Here is a 24,625-nt window from a genome sequence, read left to right as displayed (position 1 = left end):
GCACTGCTATTGGCCGACGATCGCCAATAGCAGCGTTGCTGGGGCGGTGACAGTATTGTCACCAGTCCCCAGCAACTGGAGGTGATTGGTGGTGTATCGTACACCGCTGATCACCTTCCTTTTCCGGGTCATCGGGTCACAAGTGACCCGAATACCCGGAATCGCCGCAGATCGCGGACGTGAATTCACGTCCGTGATCTGCACCGATCGCTGACATGCGGGAATCCTGGGACCCCCCCTCGGCATTTGCACGGCATGCCTACTGAACGATATCAGTAGGCATGCCGTTCCGATCTCCGCCCGGCGAGCGGCGGAGACCGGAAAATGCCAGTGTGTATGGGTACGCCCTGGGTCCTTAAGGCCCAGGGTGTGAGGGCGTATCCATACGCCCTGGGTCCTGAAGAGGTTAAAGGTGTACTCCGGTGGAAAACTTTTTTTTTTTAAATCAACTGGTGCCAGAAAGTTAAACAGATTTGTAAATGAATTTGAGTAGAATACAGACATGGCGCACATCTACAATCTTGTATAATGATCTGCTAGGGACGTTAGGGACCCACTCTGAATAGGTGGCCTTGACGTGGCGAGTGGGCTTGTACTTTTTGATCAAAAATGTATACTAACAACCTGTTAGTTTTTGATATTATGCTGAGAAGCAATCAGATCATCATACAAGATTGTAGATGTGCGCCATGTCTGTTTTCTACCCGAATTCACACTGTGATTTCTATCCTTCCCTTTTTTTTTGTTTGAACATGTGCTGCACTCTTCCCCACCCCCTCAGCCCAACCCTATATAGGTGGTAATTAGCCACACAAGGGCCATTTCTTTCCTAGCAGCCTCCCAGTCTGACTGGGAGAGCAGGATAAGTGAGCCATTACACCTTGTTCACACTGGTGTGGTGCGGGGCGGCGTCCGTTGCTGCCGTGGCGCTGTGTCTGCGGGTGGCTGCGGCCCATAGACTGGTTTGAGTGGCATTGGGGCCGCTCTGCCAGTGGGTCGCTCCCCCCCCTGTGGGCACTGGAGTCGCGGCGGTGGTGGTCGCCGCCCAGTGCTACGCCATTTTATGCTAGGGACGTTAGGGACCCACTCTGAATAGGTGGCCTTGACGTGGCGCGTGGGCTTGTACTTTTTGATCAAAAATGTATATTAACAACCTGTTAGTTTTTGATATTATACTGAGAAGCAATCAGATCATCATACAAGATTGTAGATGCGCACCATGTCTGTTTTCTACCCGAATTCAGATTTGTAAATGACTTCTATTAAAAAAATCTTTACCCTTCCAGTACTTTTTAGCAGCTGTATGCTACAGAGGAAATTCATTTCTTTTTTAATTACTTTTTTTTGTCTTGTCCACAGTGCTCTCTGCTGACACCTGACATGGACAGAGGTGTCAGCAGAGAGCACTGTGGACAAGACAAAAAAAAAGAAATTCAAAATGAAAAGAATTTCCTCTGTAGCATTCAGCTGCTAAAAAGTACTGGAAAGGTAAAGATTTTTTTTAATAGAAGTCATTCACAAATCTGTTTAACTTTCTGGCAGCAGTTGTTTAAAAAAAAAAAAAATGTTTTCCACCCCTTTAAAAGATCCCCTACCTTGGACAACAAAAGAGTTTTCCTGCCCCAGCGGCTAGACCATTATTAACTAAGAAAATGTCTTCTTCAATAGACTTCAATTATGCTAATATTTGAAATGTTTCATTGCTAGTTTTCTCAAATGGAGAAAATTGGAAGATTATGAGAAGATTTACAATTTCCACATTACGGGATTTTGGCATGGGAAAAAGCACTATTGAAGAGAAAATTGCTGATTAATGTGCCAACTTAACTACATATTTTGCATCCTATAAAGGTAGAGTATGCTGATCCTAATACTATCACTATTCATCACTATTTTACTAGAAACCAAATTCTATCACACTAGATTTTGGCAACAAGCAGATGCAGCGAAGAGTACAAGAGTGATGGTAAAATCTTAAAGGGGTACTCCGCCCCTAGACATCTTATCCCCTATCCAAAGGATAGGGGATAAGATGTCAGATCGCCGCGGTGCCGCTGCTGGGGAGCCCCGGTATCCCTGCTGCGGCACTGCGCTATCATTACAGCACAGAGCGAGTTTGCTCTGCACGTAATGACGGGCAATACAGGGGCCGGAGCATAGTTACGTCATGGCCACGCCCCTCGTGACATCACAGCCCGCCCCTTTCAATACAAGTCTATGTGAGGGGGCGTGGCAGTCGTCACACCCCCTGACATACACTTGCATTAAGGGGACGGGGCGTGATGTCACGAGGGGCGGAGCAATGACGTCACGCTGCTCCATCCCCTGTATCGCCCGTCATTACGCACAGAGCGAACTCGCTCTGTGCTGTAATGATAGCGCAGTGCCGCAGCGGGGATCCCGGGGCTCTCCAGCAGCGGGACGCGTCAATCTGACATCTTATCCCCTATCCTTTGGATAGGGGATAAGATGTCTAGGGGCGGAGTACCTCTTTAAATCTTTACTTCATCCAGTTAAAACATATTCCAAAAACACACAAAAAAAGTAGTGCTCAAGTGAGATAAAACAGACGCCTGTTGGCATCTGTTTTATCTCATTTGAGCACTTCTTTTTTTGTGTGTTTTTTGGAATATGTTTTAACTGGATGAAGTGAAGATTTAAAGGGGTTATCCAGGAAAAAACTTTTTTCTATATATATCAACTGGCTCCAGAAAGTTAAACAGATTTGTAAATTACTTCTATTAAAAAATCTTAATCCTTTCAGTACTTATGAGCTTCTGAAGTTGAGTTGTTCTTTTTCTGTCTAAGTACTCTCTGATGACACGTGTTTCGGGAACCTCCCAGTTTAGAAGCAAATCCCTATAGCAAACCTCTTCTACACTGTGCAGTTCCCGAGAAAAGCAGAGATGTCAGCAGAGAGCACTGTTGCCAGACACAAAACAACAACTCAACTTCAGCAGCTGATAATTATTGAAAGGATTATGATTTTTTAATAGAAGTAATATACAAGTCTGTTTAACTTTCTGGAGCCAGTTGATATAATATTTGTTTTTTTTCCTGGAATACCCTTTTAAGTTTTTAATATTTGTTCACTGTGGAGCTGGATACCTTTTGTCTTGTATAGTGATTCTGAACTGAGAATGTGTCTCAGCTCCTTATCCTGTGCTCCCTGCAATCAAAGGCTTTTCCCTATACAATATGGAATGGTGAGCTGATGCAGTTTGTTACTGACCTTAGTGCTACGTAAGTGATGGTGCATACAGTACTGTATGCATCGCTGCTCATTTACTACATTCGCAGGGCCGAGCTCTCTGCACCAGGCTTAGTGGTTTTGTACAGTGATCCCTCAACTTACAATGGCCTCGACATACAATAGTTTCAACACACAATGGTCTTTTCTGGACCATTGTAACTTAAAACCAGACTCAGCATACAATGCTACGGACAATCCAGTCCTGCAAAACATGTCAGTAGCTGGAAGGACTGATCAATTAGAATTGGCATTCACTGGTAAAACACCTGAAGCGTATGTACTGAATTCCTGTCTGGTAGCGCCCCCTACAATACAGGGAGGTATTACATGTTCTGTATTCTTTACCTGGGCCAGGGTTAGCTGCTCCTTTGGACACAAGATGGGGGCGTCTCCATGTTACTTTTTTAGGACATTGCGTGTTCTGTACAGGACCCTGGAGAAGCTCCTTTTCTCTACATAGACAGTGATTAAAGGGGTAATAAGATGCCTGTTCGCGGGGGTCCTGCCGCTGGGGACCCCTGTGATCTTCCATGCCACACCCCGTTAGAATCAGTCCGATTACTCGCGATCACGGGGACGCCTATGGGAGGGGGCGTGACAGCTGTCACACCCCTCCAATAGACTTGCATTTAGGGGGCAGAGCGTGAAGTCACACGGGGGTGGAGCCGTCATGTCACTATGCTCCGTCCTCGTGGTCGAGATGGACTCAGCCTGAGGACCTCCAGCAGTTTCGGAAGCCGCTAAAGGTGGGTGCTGCATGGTAGATCCCGGGGGTCCCCAGCAGCGGGACCCCGGCGATCTGACATCTTATCCCCTATCCTTTGGATAGGGGATAAGATGTCTAGGGGCGGAGTACCCCTTTAAAGCTTCCAGCAGATCTTTCTTACTTATATGTAAGGATTTGCTTTATCTGTATTAGTTATCTACTTATTTTTGTTTAATCCTCATTTTTTCCTATTTTTGGATGACATTTTGGGGCTTCCGAACCAATTATTAAGTTTCCATAGAGTTATGATCTCAACATACAATGGTTTCAACATACAGTGGTTTCAACATACAATGGTCGTCCTGGAACCGATTAATATTGTAACTTGAGGGACCACTGTATATGACAGTTGAATTGTAATACTGCATGCATTGCTATTTATACACATTTGCTTGGCCACTCAATTCAAGCAAAGTGTAACATTCCTTGAAAAAAAGAAATACTAGTGAACTCCAAGCAAGTTTGATTAAAGGGGTACTCCAGTGAAAACCTTTCTCTTTTAAATCAACTGGTGGCAGAAAGTTAAACATATTTGTAAATTACTTCTATTAAAAAATCTTAATCCTTCCTGTACTTATTAGCTGCTGAATACTACAGAGGAAATTCTTTTCTTTTTGGAACGCTCTCTGATGACATCACGAACACAGTTCTCTCTGCTGATGTTATTATAATAATAATAATAATGCTTTATTTATTGTTGTCCTTGGTGGGATTTGAACCCAAGTCCCCAGCACTGCAAGGCAGTAGTGCTAACCACTGAGCTACCATGCTGCCCTTACCATACATCTTCTTTGCATGGTTGCAAACATGGACAGAGATGTCAGCAGAGAGCACTGTGCTCGTGATGTCATCAGTGTTCCAAAAAGAAAAGAATTTCCTCTGTAGCATTCAGCAGCTAATAAGTACTGGAAGGATAAAGGATTTTTTTATAGAAGTAATTTACAAATATGTTTAACTTTCTGCCACCAGTTGATTTAAAAGAAAAAAAGGTTTTCACCGGAGTACCCCTTTAACAGCAGCCACATCTGTATTTAAAGAAGTTTCCCAGAATGACAAAATCGTGACTGTGTTCTTCCAAAAACTGTGCATCGACCATCCAAAGGTTGTGTTGTGTTTCTTATTGCAGCTCAGAACCATTTAAAGGGGTACTCCGGTGGAAAACTTTTTTTTTTATGAACTGGTGCCAGAAAGTTAAACAGACTTGTAAATTATATATTCAAGAATTGACCACACCTCAAGGGTACCGCCCTAGTGGGCACACAATGAAGAAAAGATTGAGAACAGTTTGTTTGAACAAAATATAGGTACATTTATTAAAATACAATTAAAAATGAAAACACAAAAGTAAAACATATATTAGAGCAATACTGGTATTGAATTGTAATTAATCTGCCAAAGGGCTCTAATGGTAATATAATAAAGATGTATATGGCACTGCCAAATCTGAGATGATTTGCAATGTTAGTTGTTATGAAATGCCGATAATCCGGAAAGCAATTGTTACTCCGGCGATTGCTTGTTATATAGAATAGTAGTCTCTGCACTATTTGAATTAGACTGTCCAGAGTCTCTACATAGATGTAAGTTGAATCTCACCGTGTCTCAAGCCGTTGGTCCCGTACTGCGACGGGCCGATAGTATCGGGTCCTGAGGTTGTTTCAGAGTTGCCGATCAAAGCTTCATATGCTGATCCTCACGAGCCTGTTAGTTGCGGAGCTCTGGCATGAGACTCCTCTGAGCGGGGTCCGTGCTGTTAATGTGCCCGTGACGGTGTAACAGGACCCTCGCATGGATCTTGCAGGCAGGATACTCGTGGTACATGCAGCAGGCTGGAAGTGCGCCCGGTGAGTGAGACTGTTGGTTTAGGAGACCAGGTGCACTAATTGGCCTCCTTCTTTTATTTGGCAACGGCTTCTGGATTGATGGCAGTGCATTCCTGTAACCCAATCTGAATAGAGCAATACAGGAATGCACTGCCATCTATCCAGAAGCCGTTGCCAAAGAAAGAAGGAGGCCAATAACTGCACCTGGTCTCCTAAACCAACAGTCTCACTCACCGGGCGCACTTCCAGCCTGCTGCATGTACCACGAGTATCCCGCCTGCAAGATCCAAGCGAGGGTCCTGTTTCACCGTCACGGGCACATCAACAGAACGGACCCCGCTCAGAGGAGTCTCATGCCAGAGCTCCGCAACTAACAGGCTCGTGAGGATCAGCATATGAAGCTTTGATCGGCAACTCTGAAACAACCTCAGGACCCGATACTATCGGCCCGTCGCAGTACGGGACCAACGGCTTGAGACACGGTGAGAATCAACTTACATCTATGTAGAGACTCTGGACAGTCTAATTCAAATAGTGCAGAGACTACTATTCTATATAACAAGCAATTGCCGTAGTAACAGTTGCTTTCCGGATTATCGGCATTTCATAACAACTAACATTGCAAATCATCTCAGATTTGGCAGTGCCATATACATCTTTATTATATTACCATTAGAGCCCTTTGGCAGATTAATTACAATTCAATACCAGTATTGCTCTAATATATGTTTTACTTTTGTGTTTTCATTTTTTTATTGTATTTTAATAAATTTTCCTTTATTTTGTTCAAACAAACTGTTCTCAATCTTTTCTTTATTGTGTGCCCACTAGGGCGGTACCCTTGAGGTGTGGTTAATTCTTGAATATAAATTTTTGTGAATTTGGATTGGTGGGGATCGATCTATTGGCCGCATTTAACCTTGGATACTTTGGTTGTGAGATGCACACATTTTGTCTTTTGTGTCTAGATTTGTAAATTACTTCTGTTAAAAAATCTAAATCCTTTCAGTACTTTTTGGCAGCTGTTTGCTACAGAGGAAAATCTTTATTTTTTGATTTTCTTGTTTCTCTTGTCCACAGTGCTCTCGGAGAAGACCTGATACCTTTATCAGGAGATGTCCAGAGCAGGAGAAAATCCCCATAGCAAACCTATGCTACTCTGGACAGTTCCTGACACGGACAGAGGTGTCAGCAGAGAGCACCGTGGACAACACAAAAAAGAAATTCAAAAAGTAAAGAATTTCCTCTGTAGCATACAGCTGCTAGAAAAGTACTAAAAGAATTAAGATTTTTTAATAGAAGTAATTTACAAATCTGTTTAACTTTCTGGCACCAGTTCATTAAGAAAAAGTTTTCCACCAGAGTACCCCTTTAATTCATTAGTATGAGGCACAAACCATGGACAACCCTTCAAAAAGTCCACCTTCAAAGTTTATATCCAGCACAATCTTTAGCTCCAGCATGGAGAGACACAGTCCATGCTGGGAAGACGAGTTGTTGAAGCACTTGTTCAATGGCCAGCGAGTTCCGTGCACAAGTCCTATAATTAGAAAAGGGCTCATGCACAGACTTCACGGGTATAGTACGGTTGCCTGGACAACCCAACTGCCCAGCATGGACTACGTCTTTTCATGCTGGAGCTGAAGATCGCGGGGGACATAAACTTTTGAGGTACACTTTAAGGTTTGATTTTATAGCCAAAATCTTTATAAAACAAAACATACAACTATAAGCAAATAATCATTTTAGGTGGGAGCCCAATTACAGGTTTTCAATTGGTGCACATGAACTTCCAGTTCTCCCTCTGATACGGTATAAACATTCTGCATTGACTTGCTTTGTTCATTACTGTCCCTTCAGGGAAACCATTTGACAACTCATTAATCCTGAATGTTGCTATCATTGACTTTATATTCTTTATCTTTTTTTTTGCTTAATAATGATCTTTATGTCATTTATAGATTCAAAAGTCTGTGCTGATTCATTTCCTCATATATCTATATAACGGTCAAAACTATTCTTATTATTTTTTAAACATTATTTAACATTATTTCTTGCATAGGCATAGATTTAAAACATAACATGATCTGCATATTTCATTAAATTGTATGTAAGCTGGGATTCACACAGAGTAAAATTCTATTTTATTTTCCCAAAAAATGCAACCATAATCAGTAGAAATGCAGCCGCATTTTCTGGGAAAATCAACGTGTAAATGAATATATATAAATATGAAAAGTTTACATTGTGTGAACCCAACCTCCTTTATACAGTATTATTATTGAGTTTAATGTCTCTACAGTATGCAGTAAGCTCTAAAGCTCCCTCTAGTGACGGCTGCTGGCAGCCAAGGTTATTACGTTTTCAATCTATGACTTTGCACGGGATTGAAATCTCTGTATAAAAAATATAAAATAAACTCTGATCTCTTTAAAGATAATATGAGAAAATAATCAATGTAGAATTTTTAACCTATTTAAATAACAATAAAATATTGTGTTCAAGAGTGGACATTTGCATTAAAGGGGCACTCCGGAGGAAAAATTTTTATTTTTTATTTTATTTTTTTTACAGATTTGTAAATTACTTCTATAAAAAAAAAATTAATCCTTCCAGTACTTATTAGCTCCTGAATACTACAGAGGAAATTATTTTCTTTTTGGAACACAGAGCTCTCTGCTGACATCACGAGCACAGTGCTCTCTGCTGACATCTCTGTCCATTTTAGGAAGAGCAGCATATGTTTTCTATTGGGATTTTCTCCTACCCTGGACAGAGATGTCAGCAGAGAGCACTGTGCTCATGATGTCAGCAGAGAGCTCTGTGTTCCAAAAATAAAAGAATTTCCTCTGTAGCATTCAGCAGCTAATAAGTACTGGAAGGATTAAGTTTTTTTAATAGAAGTAATTTACAAATCTGTTTAACTTTCTAGCACCAGTTGATTTAAAAAAAAAAAAAAAAAAAAGTTTTCCACCGGAGTACCCCTTTAACCTCACCCCAACAAACATGTAGGTCAAAATGCCAGAAAAGCAGGATGGGGAGGGCTTAGAAGCTGAATCTGCTCCGTATATGGATGGCGCCAGCTATGTCATAATTTTAGCTTACTACAAAAGTGATCAAAAAGTAATATGTAACTGTCACGATGCCGGCTGGCAGGTAGTGGACCCTCTGTGCCAGAGAGGGATTGGCGTGGACCGTGCTAGTGGACCGGTTCTAAGCCACTACTGGTATTCACCAGAGCCCGCCGCAAAGCGGGATGGTCTTGCTGCGGCGGTAGTGACCAGGTCGTATCCACTAGCAACGGCTCACCTCTCTGGCTGCTGAAGATAGGCGCGGTACAAGGGAGTAGGCAGAAGCAAGGTCGGACGTAGCAGAAGGTCGGGGCAGGCAGCAAGGATCGTAGTCAGGGGCAACGGCAGAAGGTCTGGAAACACTGGCAAGGGACACACAAGGAACGCTTTCACTGGCACTAAGGCAACAAGATCCGGCAAGGGAGTGCAAGGGAAGTGAGGTAATATAGGGAAGTGCACAGGTGATAACCCTAATTGGAACCACTGCGCCAATCAGCGGCGCAGTGGCCCTTTAAATCGCAGAGACCCGGCGCGCGCGCGCCCTAGGGAGCGGGGCCGCGCGCGCCGGGACAGAACAGACGGGGAGCGAGTCAGGTAGGGGAGCCGGGGTGCGCATCGCGAGCGGGCGCTACCCGCATCGCGAATCGCATCCCGGCTGGCAGCAGGATCGCAGCGCCCCGGGTCAGAGGACGTGACCGGAGCGCTGCAGCGGAGGGGGAGAAGCGAGCGCTCCGGGGAGGAGCGGGAACCCGGAGCGCTCGGCGTAACAGTACCCCCCCCCCTTGGGTCTCCCCCTCTTCTTGGAGCCTGAGAACCTGAGGAGCAGACTTTTGTCAAGGATGTTGTCCTCAGGTTCCCAGGATCTCTCTTCAGGACCACAACCCTCCCAGTCTACTAAAAAAAAATTTTTCCCTCTGACCTTTTTGGCAGCCAAAATCTCCTTGACCGAGAAGACGTCCGAGGAGCCGGAAACAGGAGTGGGAGGAACAGATTTGGGAGAAAAACGGTTGAGGATGAGTGGTTTGAGAAGAGAGACGTGAAAGGCATTAGGGATACGAAGAGAAGGAGGAAGAAGAAGTTTATAAGAGACAGGATTAATTTGACACAAAATTTTGAAAGGACCAAGATAGCGTGGTCCCAACTTGTAGCTAGGGACACGGAAGCGGACATATTTAGCGGAGAGCCATACCTTGTCTCCAGGGGAAAAAACGGGGGAAGCTCTTCTTTTCTTATCCGCGAATCTCTTCATGCGTGAAGAAGTCTGTAAGAGAGAATTTTGGGTCTCTCTCCATATAATGGAAAGGTCACGAGAAATTTCATCCACAGCGGGCAGACCAGAGGGCAAGGGGGTAGGGAGGGGGGGAAGAGGGTGACGGCCGTACACCACGAAAAATGGGGATTTGGAGGAAGATTCAGAGACCCTGAAGTTATACGAGAATTCGGCCCATGGAAGGAGATCTGCCCAGTCATCCTGGCGGGAGGAAACAAAATGTCGCAAATAATCACCCAGGATCTGGTTAATTCTTTCTACTTGTCCATTGGACTGGGGATGATATGCAGAGGAAAAATTTAATTTAATCTTGAGTTGTTTACAGAGAGCTCTCCAGAATTTAGACACGAATTGGACCCCTCTATCCGAGACAATCTGCGTAGGCAACCCGTGAAGACGAAAAATGTGTACAAAAAATTGTTTAGCCAACTGAGGCGCAGAAGGAAGACCAGGAAGAGGGATGAAATGTGCCATTTTGGAGAATCGATCAACGACCACCCAAATAACGGTGTTACCACGGGAAGGGGGTAAATCAGTAATAAAATCCATACCAATCAGAGACCAAGGCTGTTCGGGGACAGGCAGAGGATGAAGAAAACCAGCGGGCTTCTGGCGAGGAGTCTTATCCCGGGCACAGATAGTGCAGGCTCGCACAAAGTCCCCAACATCCGTCTCCAGAGTCGGCCACCAATAGAAGCGGGAGATGAGTTGCACAGATTTCTTGATGCCCGCATGACCTGCGAGATGGGAGGAGTGACCCCATTTGAGGATTCCGAGGCGTTGGCGTGGAGAAACAAAGGTCTTTCCTGGAGGAGTCTGCCTGATGGAGGCAGGAGAAGTGGAGATCAGGCAGTCAGGTGGAATGATGTGTTGCGGAGGGAGATCAACTTCTGAGGCATCCGAGGAACGAGAGAGAGCATCGGCCCTAATGTTCTTATCGGCAGGACGAAAGTGAATCTCAAAATTAAATCGGGCAAAGAACAGAGACCACCGGGCCTGGCGAGGATTCAGCCGTTGGGCCGACTGGAGGTAGGAGAGGTTCTTGTGGTCGGTGTAGATAATGACAGGAAATCTTGATCCCTCCAGCAGATGCCTCCATTCCTCAAGTGCTAATTTAATGGCTAGAAGCTCTCGATCCCCGATGGAGTAGTTCCTCTCCGCTGGAGAGAAGGTCCTAGAGAAAAAACCACAAGTGACAGCATGCCCGGAAGAATTTTTTTGTAGAAGAACAGCTCCAGCTCCTACTGAGGAGGCATCAACCTCCAATAGGAAGGGTTTGGAAGGGTCAGGTCTGGAGAGCACGGGAGCCGAAGAAAAGGCAGACTTGAGTCGTTTAAAGGAGTCCTCTGCTTGAGGAGGCCAAGACTTGGGATCAGCATTTTTCTTGGTTAAAGCCACGATAGGAGCCACAATGGTAGAAAAATGTGGAATAAATTGCCTGTAATAATTGGCGAACCCCAAAAAGCGTTGGATAGCACGGAGTCCGGAGGGGCGTGGCCAATTTAAGACGGCAGAGAGTTTGTCTGGATCCATCTGTAGTCCCTGGCCAGAGACCAAATATCCTAGAAAAGGAAGAGATTGGCATTCAAACAGACATTTCTCAATTTTGGCATAGAGTTGGTTGTCACGAAGTCTCTGAAGAACCATACGGACATGCTGGCGGTGTTCTTCTAGATTGGCAGAAAAAATTAGGATATCGTCCAGATATACCACAACACAGGAGTATAACAGATCACGAAAAATTTCATTGACAAAGTCTTGGAAGACGGCAGGGGCATTGCACAGTCCAAAGGGCATGACCAGATACTCAAAGTGTCCATCTCTGGTGTTAAATGCCGTTTTCCACTCGTCCCCCTCTCTGATGCGGATGAGGTTATAGGCGCCTCTTAAGTCCAATTTAGTGAAGATGTGGGCACCTTGGAGGCGATCAAAGAGTTCAGAGATGAGGGGTAAGGGGTAGCGGTTCTTAACCGTGATTTTATTAAGACCGCGGTAGTCAATGCAAGGACGTAGGGAGCCATCTTTTTTGGACACAAAGAAAAATCCGGCTCCGGCAGGAGAGGAGGATTTACGGATAAAGCCCTTTTTTAGATTCTCCTGGACGTATTCGGACATGGCAAGAGTCTCTGGGGCAGAGAGAGGATAAATTCTGCCCCGGGGTGGAGTAGTACCCGGGAGGAGGTCGATAGGGCAATCATAAGGCCTGTGAGGAGGTAGAGTCTCAGCTTGTTTTTTGCAGAAAACATCCGCGAAGTCCATATAGGCCTTAGGGAGACCGGTTACTGGAGGAACCACAGAGTTACGGCAAGGGTTATTGGGAACCGGTTTTAGACAGTTCTTGGAACAAGAGGACCCCCAACTCTTGATCTCCCCAGTGGACCAATCCAGGGTTGGGGAATGAAGTTGAAGCCAGGGAAGTCCAAGGAGAATCTCCGAGGTGCAATTGGGGAGGACCAAAAGTTCAATCCTCTCATGATGAGATCCGATGCTCATAAGAAGGGGCTCCGTGCGGAAACGTATGGCACAGTCCAATCTTTCATTATTTACACAATTGATGTAGAGGGGTCTGGCGAGACTGGTCACTGGGATGTTGAACCTGTTGACGAGAGAGGCCAAAATAAAATTTCCTGCAGATCCAGAGTCCAAGAAGGCCACTGTAGAGAAGGAGAAGGCAGAGGCAGACATCCGCACAGGCACAGTAAGACGTGGAGAAGCAGAGTAGACATCAAGGACTGTCTCACCTTTGTGCGGAGTCAGCGTACGTCTTTCCAGGCGGGGAGGACGGATAGGACAATCCCTCAGGAAGTGTTCGGTACTAGCACAGTACAGGCAGAGGTTCTCCATACGGCGTCGTGTCCTCTCTTGAGGTGTCAGGCGAGACCGGTCGACCTGCATAGCCTCCACGGCGGGAGGCACAGGAACAGATTGCAGGGTACCAGAGGAGAGAGGAGCCGAGGAGACGAAACGCCTCGTGCGAACAGAGTCCATATCTTGACGGAGTTCCTGACGCCTTTCAGAAAAACGCATGTCAATGCGAGTGGCTAGGTGAATAAGTTCATGTAGATTAGCAGGAATTTCTCGTGCGGCCAGAACATCTTTAATGTTGCTGGATAGGCCTTTTTTGAAGGTCGCGCAGAGGGCCTCATTATTCCAGGACAATTCTGAAGCAAGTGTACGGAATTGTACGGCATACTCGCCAACGGAAGAATTACCCTGGACCAGGTTCAACAGGGCAGTCTCAGCAGAAGAGGCTCGGGCAGGTTCCTCAAAGACACTTCGGATTTCCGAGAAGAAGGAGTGTACAGAGGCAGTGACGGGGTCATTGCGGTCCCAGAGCGGTGTGGCCCATGACAGGGCTTTTCCGGACAGAAGACTGACTACGAAAGCCACCTTAGACCTTTCAGTGGGAAACAGGTCCGACATCATCTCCAGATGCAGGGAACATTGGGAAAGGAAGCCACGGCAAAACTTAGAGTCCCCATCAAATTTATCCGGCAAGGATAAGCGTATCCCAGGAGCGGCCACTCGCTGCGGAGGAGGTGCAGGAGCTGGCGGAGGAGATGACTGCTGAAGCTGTGGTAGCAACTGTTGTAGCATAACGGTCAGTTGAGACAGCTGTTGGCCTTGTTGCGCAATCTGTTGTGACTGCTGGGCGACCACCGTGGTGAGGTCAGCGACAACTGGCAGAGGAACTTCAGCGGGATCCATGGCCGGATCTACTGTCACGATGCCGGCTGGCAGGTAGTGGACCCTCTGTGCCAGAGAGGGATTGGCGTGGACCGTGCTAGTGGACCGGTTCTAAGCCACTACTGGTATTCACCAGAGCCCGCCGCAAAGCGGGATGGTCTTGCTGCGGCGGTAGTGACCAGGTCGTATCCACTAGCAACGGCTCACCTCTCTGGCTGCTGAAGATAGGCGCGGTACAAGGGAGTAGGCAGAAGCAAGGTCGGACGTAGCAGAAGGTCGGGGCAGGCAGCAAGGATCGTAGTCAGGGGCAACGGCAGAAGGTCTGGAAACACTGGCAAGGGACACACAAGGAACGCTTTCACTGGCACTAAGGCAACAAGATCCGGCAAGGGAGTGCAAGGGAAGTGAGGTAATATAGGGAAGTGCACAGGTGATAACCCTAATTGGAACCACTGCGCCAATCAGCGGCGCAGTGGCCCTTTAAATCGCAGAGACCCGGCGCGCGCGCGCCCTAGGGAGCGGGGCCGCGCGCGCCGGGACAGAACAGACGGGGAGCGAGTCAGGTAGGGGAGCCGGGGTGCGCATCGCGAGCGGGCGCTACCCGCATCGCGAATCGCATCCCGGCTGGCAGCAGGATCGCAGCGCCCCGGGTCAGAGGACGTGACCGGAGCGCTGCAGCGGAGGGGGAGAAGCGAGCGCTCCGGGGAGGAGCGGGAACCCGGAGCGCTCGGCGTAACAGTAACCCAAAATAATATCAAACAAAACTATAGCCCATCCTACAATAAAGCAAGCCCTACATGGGTCCAGCACTGGAGAAATAACATTCCAGAATATGGTGACAAAAAGCAATATTTTTAATTAATAAAAAAACATAGTTGAATGAGTACTTTGGATAAGGGAAATTTACCCTCTATTTAGGATAGAGGATAAGTGTCTGATCGCTGGGGGTCCAACCTCTGAAATACCCCTGCGATCTCTCGTACGATGCCCCGGCTTTCTGCGTGTAAAAAAGCTGTGTTGATAACAGAGCCGGAGTGCTGTACTCTGGTATCTCCGGCTCTCCTATAGAGACACATGGAGGGGGGAGTGTCAGCCATTGCTTCATGTGGTGGTCAACACGCCGTCATTCATGAGGAGATCCGGTGTGCCGGAGGGGAGATCATGGGGGATCCCAGCAATCGGACCTCCGACGATTAGACACTTATCCCCTATTTTTGGGATAGGGAATACATTTCCCTAACCCAAAGTATTCCTATAAGTGGGCTACATCTGATGAATAATGCTAAATAAAAAATCACGTGACCCGTGGACAAGCATTCTGAAATAAATCCATCTTATTTTTCCTATCTGATGATACCATTTAAATACTGCATATGTATCACAATCTGTTTTCATTATTTTTACAGCTCTTTAACATCTTCCCGTTCCTTGGGTTTTTCCCTGGTGGTCAAAAAACATATTTGAAAAATACTAACGAATTATTTGAATTTATCCGGAGAACATTTGTGGAGCATCTGAAGGACTTGGATGAAAATTATCAAAGAAGTTTTATTAATGTTTTCCTCATGAGACAAAAAGAGGTACGGGAAGTTATTGGGCGCAAGAATTGTTATCTGGTGGCCGACAATGTTTTTTGCTGTGTAGGTCAAATAGCTTGTACTTCATAGTGCCTGGGGCGAACTCTAATAGGACTCTGGGGTTTTGTAAACACATAGGGGGAGATTTATCAAAACCGGTGCAGAGGAAAAGTTGACCAGTTGCTCATAGCAACCAATCAGATCGCTTCTTTCATTTTTAACAAGGCCTCTGCAAAATGGAAGGAGCGATCTGATTGGTTGCTATGGACAACTTTTCCTCTGCACCGGTCTTGATAAATCTCCCCCATAGTTTTAAACTTCACTGTGATGTCCATTTTACAGCTCAAAAAAGCAAACAATTTTTTTTTTTCAATAGAATTGTACTGATTTCAATGGAAATACATAAAGGGGTTAAAGGGGTACTCCGCTGCCAAGATATCTGATCATGGGGGTCCCGCTGCTGGGCCCCCTCCAATCTCTCACAGTACATGCCATTCTAAACCCGGGTTCCTGTGGCAGTGATCGTGATGTCACAGCCATGCCTTCTCATGACGTCATACCTCCTTCATTCATGTCTATGGGAGGGGGCGTGTCGTCCGACACGCCCCCTCCCATAGACATGAATGAAGGGGGTGCAGCGTGTCGCCATGAGGAGGTGTGGTTGTGACCTCACGATCACGGCCTCCGGCTCCGAGCGTTCTAAACAAAATGTTCAGAACGCTGGAGCACCGGAATACCCCTTTAATGTACATGTGGTTTAAATTTATTGCCATAATTAAAGGGGTATTCCGCCCCTAGACATCTTATCCCCTATCCAAAGTATAGGGGATAAGATGTTAGATCGCCGGGGTCCCGCTGCTGGGGACCCCGGGGATCGCCGTTGCGGCACCCACGCTATCATTACTGCGCAGAGCGAGATCGCTCTGCACGTAACAACGTCACGCCCGTGACGTCACGCCCCCTGCCATAAACTTGCATTAAGGGGACGGGCCGTGATGTCATGAGGGGTGGAGCCATGACGTCACGCTGCTCCGGCCCCTGTATCGCCCATCATTATGAACAGAGCGAACTCGCTCTGTGCAGTAATGATGGCGGGGTGCCGCAGCGGCGATCCCCAGGGTCCCCAGCAGCGGGACCGCGGCGATCTAACATCTTATCCCCTATCCTTTGAATAGGGGATAAGATGCCAGGGGCGGAGTACCCCTTTAAACTAGCAGTTAAACTATATACAAAGAATTGTTTGGGGCCATTTATGTTCCCCAAAAAGTTTTGGGTTCCTTTTTTTATCTATTTACAGCCCAAAATACATCTGATTTTGCTGTTGCCCCTCCCAAGGGAGTCTTAAATTGAGAAGCAGCAATAAAATGAAAAAAATATATAAATAAATTAAAGGGGTATTCCAGGTCAAAACTTTATATATATATATATATATATATATATATATATATATATATATATATATATATATATATATATATATATATATATATATATATATATCAACTGGCTCCGGAAAGTTAAACAGATTTGTAAATTACTTCTATTAAAAAATCTTAATCCTTCCAATAGTTATTAGCTTCTGAAGTTGAGTTGCTGTTTTCTGTCTAACTGCTTTCTGATGACTCACGTCCCAGGAGCTGTCCAGCTCCTACAGGGATATTCTCCCATCATGCACAGCTCCCGGGACGTGACATCATCATTGAGCAGTTAGACAGAAAACTTCAGAAGCTAATAGCTATTGGATGGATTAAGATTTTTTAATAGAAGTAATTTACAAATCTGTTTAACTTTCCGGAGCCAGTTGATATATAAAAAAAAGTTTTTGCCTGGAATACCCCTTTAAGACTCACTCTGAATGTAATATAAGCCTTGTTTGTGCCGTAAAACTGTTTCACTCAAAACGCACTGTGTGATTAAAGGCAAATTGTATGCTGCAGCTTACAAATGCGGACAAAGGCATGCCCAAACACAGTATTGTTAGTATCACAACTAAAGCTTAGTCCCTAACACTCTAAGGGGTTGGCCTGGCAGAAAAAATATAAAAAGGCAGTAAGTTAGGAAAAAAAAAAATAAACTCATGTCACTGATCCACCCCCACTGTGTAATGCTGCTGGTTGGCAACCACACCAGCGTACCATGTGTCCTGGTTCTTACCAGCATTGGTGGACATTCTCTGTGCCATATGTCTTGTGTATTTCCTGGTCTTCCTGCTCTGGTGTGTCATTGCTGCAGTTTCACTCTGTCCACAAGGGCCACGTGTGAACACTGGCTGAGTATAGAGCTAGCATGCACTCTCTAATGAATCCTCCTCCAACCCCAGCCAGGCACTGCATATATAAGTCTGCCACACCTGGTGTTTCTGGCCTCAGCAAGGTTGTGTTTTCTGGATTGCTAAGTTCTGAAGTCTGTTTTATCTGCCTTTCTGCATGTCTGCTGATCCTGTGTTCCTGATCCTTGTCTGTATACTTAAATAGAGAAGAGAAAAAGAAGGAGGGCAGCGCCTCGTATAATCCTGTGACTGTACAGGGAACGGGTGAGCAGCTGTCTCGGAGACTCTCACCTAATTGGTGCAAGAAATGGTCACGTAACCCCTGGCAATGGGGGGGGGTCTTTAGGAATGGCAGGCCAATGGAGCTTAACCGGAGGCTCTGGCAGGAGGTCCGGTGACACAATAAAAAAGGACTCAAAGCAAGGGCTCTATTCCATATAGCATATAGTGGATGGGTTTCAATTGAAATGATAAATAATGAATAAAAGTTTTTTAAAAAAATTAAAATGATGGCTCAATTGGTTAAGCAGAACTAATACTTTATTGGTAAAAGTAGTCTGCATGTACAACCATAGGCAAGACGCGTTTCGGGTAGAGTATTACCCTTTCTCAATTGCAGGTGTATACACCTGCAATGGAGAAAGGGTAATACTCTACCCGAAACGCGTCTTGCCTATGGTTGTACATGCAGACTACTTTTACCAATAAAGTATTCGTTCGGCTTAACCAATTGAGCCATCATTTTAATAAAAAAATAAAAAAAACTTTTATTCTTTATTCATCATTTCAATTGAAACCCATCCACTATATGCTATATGGAATAGCGCCCTTGCTTGGAGTCCTTTTTTCTTGCTTCTCTGCATATTGTCTGTATACTGGACTTTGCCTTTGCCTCATCCCTTGGACTCTGATTTGTCTATTATGTGTATGAATATGGACTGTCTACCACAATTCCTGTCTGCTTGCAGCTTGTTCCAGCCAGCCTGCACCTGTAGTCACAGTACCTGCTATGCTAATAAACACCTAAATCCCCTCTGCTGTGTCTGACGCTATCTTTAGTGTCAGTTGCCCCATCCTACCTGCCTGGCCAGCTGCCACTTGTGACTCAGTGATTCCACATCCGAGGGGCGTTACACACCGCTATTCCGATGGTGCCCAGGTTTCTGCTGATCTCCACTCTATAGTCCCTGTCTCAACACAGGGAAATTTCCACTGGTTGAACAGGTGACCACAGTGGGCACTGATTGGCTAAATGGGTATTTTCTGATGTTGAGATCAGAGAGTGAAGATCAACGTAAACTGGGGTATTGTCCACTACCCACCTCCCAGCCTGTCCCCTTTTGTATAGAATTGGGGGGAATTTATTATTTGCACTGTTTTTCTGGTGGTAAAAAAAAGTACATTTTTTCTTACACCAGACCAAACATGGCTTTTTGGTGTTTGTGTGTGTGTGTGTGTGTGTGTGTGTGTGTGTGTGTGTGTGTGTACACGTGGAAAAGTCACTAATTTTGAACAATAGGATAAAAAGTCACAAAATTTTGTGCAGTCAGTAAACCTTGGAAAATGGTGTACTAAAGTGAGATTTCAAGGAATTTACACCTGAGGAAATGCCCTGTGACCATTTACTAAATTTGGCACAATGCAAATAAAGGCGGACCACCAACAATTATAAATTACCCCCAACCATATTGTTTAAGAAAACTCCTTTTGTGAACAAAATGTACAGAATAAGTGACTAAACTTCATCTTCATCTAGAGGTGACTGGTTACAGATGAGGAATTCCAGTGCAAGTTCTCCCCCTACGATGTTCACATGTTCTAATAGGGCATATGGGAAGGACAACCCCTTTAAGAATACAACACATTGTGAAAATAATTGAACTTTGCTACTATTTCCCATCTGATTTTTTTTTTTTTTAGGAAGGAGGAGACTCTCGTTTGTATTTCCACAATGAAAATTTTACAAAACTCGTAAGAAATATATTTTCAGCAGGAATGGAGACAACATCCACCACACTGCGCTGGGGGCTTCTTCTAATGATAAAATATCCAAAAATACAAGGTACAAGAAAAGTAGTGAGGGTTTTGTCCTTAGCGAATTGAAATGGCACACATTGGCCCCCATTTACTATTGCAAACCCGACATGTTTTGTTGGGTTGTGCGCCAGATTCTGGCCAGAAATTCTGTCTGCGCCAGAATGGGCACCAAAAATTCTGACTGTGCCAGAATTTGCTCCAGAATTTGCGCCAGAATTGAAAAAAAAAACCAGACTAACTCTCCATTTTGCTAAGAAAACACAGGAGTGTGGCTGTTGGAAAAGGGGGCGCGGTCACAGAAAAGGGGTGTGTTTCCGAAATTTTAACAAAAACCCAACATATTTACTAAGGTTTCCACATAAAATGTGGTGGATTTGAGCTGAGGAAAACCCAACAGATCAGAGCATGTGTAAAAAAAGCAAAAATGTAGGGAAAGTGGAAAATGTAGGGAAACCTTAGTAAATACCGTGGAAAAAAATTGTAGGGAATTAAAACCCACAAAGAAACCTACACAACACTCTTAGTAAATCAGAGTGATTGAATTCAGTCCAAATTGCCCAAAATATTTGGATGTGTTAGATATGTTTGGTGCCTGCTCCTCCTGTACTCTGGCCCAGAAGTAAGGTGGGGCTCAACACCCAGCCATTCGGTGTACTGTACAGTAGCAGGGGCTCCTGTTTTTGACAGGAGTCTCTGTTACTGTACATATTTTGGATGGGCAATTGTAGAGGCACTTCCAAATTAGATTAGCTAAATCAGACCCAAAATGCATTTGTTCTTTGTTATGGGTGAATTGTGTGTTTTTGAAGACCTTTAATCCAACCCATTTTCCATTTTTCTCTGATTTCTAAGCCTTGAATCTAAATCTATATATATACATATATGTACACTCACATAACTAACATAGTTTTAGAGATTTTAGATGCAAACATTGATGAAGATTATGATATATCTCTACAAAAATGTCTCTATGAAAAGCCCCAAGATACACTTTAGGAACCTTCTCACTTTTTTTGCTATTGTTCTCCTCTTAGAAAAGGTTCAGGAGGAGATTTCAAGAGTCGTTGGATCGGCACAGCCCATGTACAGCCACCGAGGACAAATGCCCTATACAAATGCAGTAATACATGAGATCCAGAGGTTCTCTGGCATTCTTCCTCTGAACCAGTCATGAAACGGCTAAAGATGTAACCTTTAAAGGCTATTTTATTCCAAAAGTAAGTAAAATGCATGAAATGTGTTAATAATATCAATTTTGAATTGCCTAAACTAAGGGTCTATTCACACAATTCAAATTAAAGCCCATAGACTTCAATGGGATTCACACTCCCATTCACACTTCTGAATTTCTGCTTGCGGAATTCCGCCTCATATTAACCACTTAAGGACCTAGGACGTATGGATACACCTTGACGTCCTGGTACTTAAGGACCCAGGGCGTATCCATACGCCCGTGGGAATTTCGGTCCCAGCCGTGCGCTGGGTGGGGACCGGACCGGGATGCCTGCTGATATCGTTCAGCAGGCATCCCGAGCAAATGCCCAGGGGGGTCATCAGACCCCCCCCCCATGTCGGCGATCGCGGCAGATCGTTGGTGAATTCACACCAACGATCTGCCGCGATTCGGGTCATACGGGTCACGTGTGACCCACTGACCCGAAGATACAAGGTGATCGGGGGTGTAAAATACACCCCCTATCACCCACTGTTTCTATGGGGAGGTGGCGATTTCGTCACACCCCCAGGAGCGCTGCTATTGGCCGGACGATGGTCCAGCCGATAGCAGCCGGCGGGGGGGGGTTAACTACATCTTCTCGCAGCCCTGCCCGTTAGCTGAGTTCAGTAAGCGGGCAGAGCTGCTCGAGGTTGCCAGGGATCACCCCCTGTGAAGATCGGAGCCCCTCAGGACCGACGATCTCCCATAGAGCAGGGACAGAAAACCCCCCAGGGAAAGGTAGGAGAAAATAGTGTAAAAAAGTTGAAAAAAAAGTAAAATAAAAATTCCCTTTTTTGGCCAGGTACAATGAATGGTACGCCGTCAGTGCAGCCGAAATGAGGACATTTTGGGGCCTCGTGCTGCATATGGGCCTGGTCAAAAAGCCTAATGTCAGGCAGTACTGGAGTGAGGACGTCCTATACAAGACCCCGCTTTACAGTATGGCCATGGCACGGAAGCGGTTTGAGGCCATTCGGAAATGCCTGCATTATGCAGATAATGAGGCATGTCCACCCCGAAGTGATCCCACCTATGACCTGCTTTACAAAGTGAGGCCGGTCATCGATCACTTTGGGGCCAAATTTTTGGAGGCCTATGTACTGCTTAGGGAGCTCTCGGTTGATGAGTCTCTCATCAGTTTTAAGGGGAGACTCATCTTCCGCCAGTATATTCCCTCGAAGCGGGCGCGATATGGCGTGAAGCTTTATAAACTTTGTGAGAGTACCTCCGGGTACACTTACAAGTTTAGGGTGTATGAGGGACGAGATTCCCGTATTGAACCCCCAGATTGTTCCCCCACTCTGGGTGTTAGCGGGAAAATCGTTTGGGACCTTATGTACCCATTGCTGGATAAGGGTTACCACGTGTACATGGACAACTTTTATACCAGCATCCCTCTCTTCACATCCCTTGCCACCAGATCGACGTCCGCTTGTGGGACCGTGCGGAAGAATCAGAGGCCTCCCTCAAAATTTTGTTCAGACACCTATTCCCAGGTGTGAGTCCCGTGCCCTTACCCATGAAAACCTGTTGCTCGTCAGGTATAAGGATAAGAGGGATGTCCTTATGCTGACCACTATTCATGGTAACGGCAGCTCACCTGTCCTTGTGCGAGGTACTACAACAACGATCCTCAAGCCCGATTGTATTCTGGACTACAATCGGTATATGGGGAGAGTTGATCTTTCCGAACAAATCCTGAAGCCATTTAACGCCATGCGGAAAACACGTGTGTGGTACAAGAAAGTTGCGGTCTACTTGGTACAGGTTGCCATGTACAACTCTTTTGTACTGTACCAGAATGCTGGCAACACAGGGACATACCTTCAGTTCCAAGAAGTCCGAAAGGTCCTGATCTTTGCTGTCTGGGAAAGAGCAGGCCGGAGTTCAGAAGGAACTGAAGTAATAGGTGCCAGGATCGTCCCAGGCCAACACTTTCCAGGGGAAGTCCCCCACACGGGAAAGAAGGGACAATCCCAGAAAAAATGCAGAGTGTGTAACAGAAGGGGGATTCGGAAGGACACCACCTATTAATGTGACACTTGCCCAGATCATCCGGGCCTCTGCATTAAAACTGCTTCAGGGAGTATCACACTTCCATGCAGTACTAAATTTTCCCTTTTCATTTAAATTTTCCATAATTTGACCCCAATGTACCAATTTCAGAGTACATTCCAAAATATAACCCCCATATATCACTAAATTGCACAAAAAAACCTGGAAAAAAAAACCAAAACCTGATAAGACCTCTGGGGGTGTTTTATCAAAAAATGGGTCATAGGTCACTGAGTCACTATCATCGGGGACTTTTTATGTTGCCTCAAATGCGCAGCGCTCTCTCTCCACCTGAGCGGTTGCACATTTGAGGCAACAGGTTAGGGACGGCCACACACATCACATTCCCAGAATGATGATTCAGAGCATAGGGTTTGGGGTGGGCATATTTTTTAGTTTTGGCTATGCTCTGGATCATCATTCTGGGAACATAACCTGTTTTATAATTTTATGTCCCACTGTACCCCTTGTTAGTAATTAGTGTAACCCATGTAATGCCCGTTGAGGGGGGGGGGGTCCCCACTGTTCTGGCTCCATAGGCAGAAGCTTAAGGCCCCTGACTGCCCTCCTGTTCCTCCGTGACCAGTGTGCACCCAGAGATCCGTTTTACGCCCAGATATGAGGTATGTCCTTTTTCAAAAGAAATGTATTTGCAAATTTAACTTTTTTTTTTCTCTTCTGGCAGTAAATGGGACATGCCCCCCCCCCCCCATTTCAGCAAAATTATCAAATGTGACTCCTTCTCTTCTGAGCATTGTAGTGCGCCTGCAGTGCACTCGACATCCACCCATGGGGTATTTCCATACTCAGAAGAGATGGGGTTACACATTTCGGGGGGCATTGTAAAAATGTAAAATTTGGGGAAAAAACTGCATTTTAGTTAAAAAAAATTAAAAATTCATTTACACATCCAAAGTTGTCAAACACCTGTGGGGTATTAAGGCTCACTGGACCCTTTGTTACGTTCCTTGAGGGGTGTAGTTTCCAAAATAGTATGCAATGTGTTTTTTTTTTTTTTTTTTTGCTGTTCTGGCACCATAGGGGCTTCTTAAAGGGGTACTCCACTGGAAACAAAATTATTTAAAATCAACTGGTGCCAGAAAGTTAAACAGATTTGTAAATGACTTCTATTAAAAAATCCCCATTCTTCCAGTACTTATCAGCTGCTGTATAATCCACAGGAAGTTCTATTCTTTTTGAATTTCCTTTCTGTCTGACCACAGTACACTCTGCCGACACCTCTGTCCATGTCAGGAACTGTCCAGAGCAACAGAGGTTTGCTATGGTGATTTTCTCCTGCTGTGGACAATTCCTGACATGGACAGAGGTGTCAGCAGAGAGCACTTGTGGTCAGGCAGAAAGGAAATTCTAAAAGAAAAGAACTTCCTGTGGATTATACAGCAGCTGATAAGTACTAGAAGGATTGGGATTTTTTAATAGAAGTTATTTACAAATCTGTTTAACTTTCTGGCACCAGTTGATTTAAAATAAAATGTTTTCCAGTGGAGTACCCCTTTAAATGCGACATGCCCCCCCCCATTTCTGTAAAATTAGCAAATGTGACTCCTCTTCTGAGCATTGTAGTGCGCCAGCAGAGCACT

General features: G+C 45.3%; 1 protein-coding gene and 1 pseudogene across 1 annotated transcript in view; both read left to right on the top strand.

Annotated features, from left to right (window-relative positions):
* The window catches only part of LOC130360960 (cytochrome P450 2E1-like), a 46,979-nt pseudogene extending 22,363 nt beyond the window's left edge, over positions 1-24,616 (top strand).
* LOC130360517 (cytochrome P450 2K6-like) overlaps positions 20,800-24,625 on the top strand; it is a 74,708-nt gene continuing 70,882 nt past the window's right edge. Inside the window, exon 1 of the mRNA XM_056563020.1 lies at positions 20,800-20,970. The gene's annotated coding sequence lies outside the window, so the exon portion shown is untranslated. The remainder of the gene's footprint in view (positions 20,971-24,625) is intronic.

This window comes from Hyla sarda, chromosome 3, assembly GCF_029499605.1.
Source record: "Hyla sarda isolate aHylSar1 chromosome 3, aHylSar1.hap1, whole genome shotgun sequence".
Lineage (NCBI taxonomy): Eukaryota > Metazoa > Chordata > Amphibia > Anura > Hylidae > Hyla > Hyla sarda.
The sequence above is the reverse complement of the archived record's forward strand: the minus strand, read 5'-3'. Positions and strand labels throughout refer to the sequence as shown.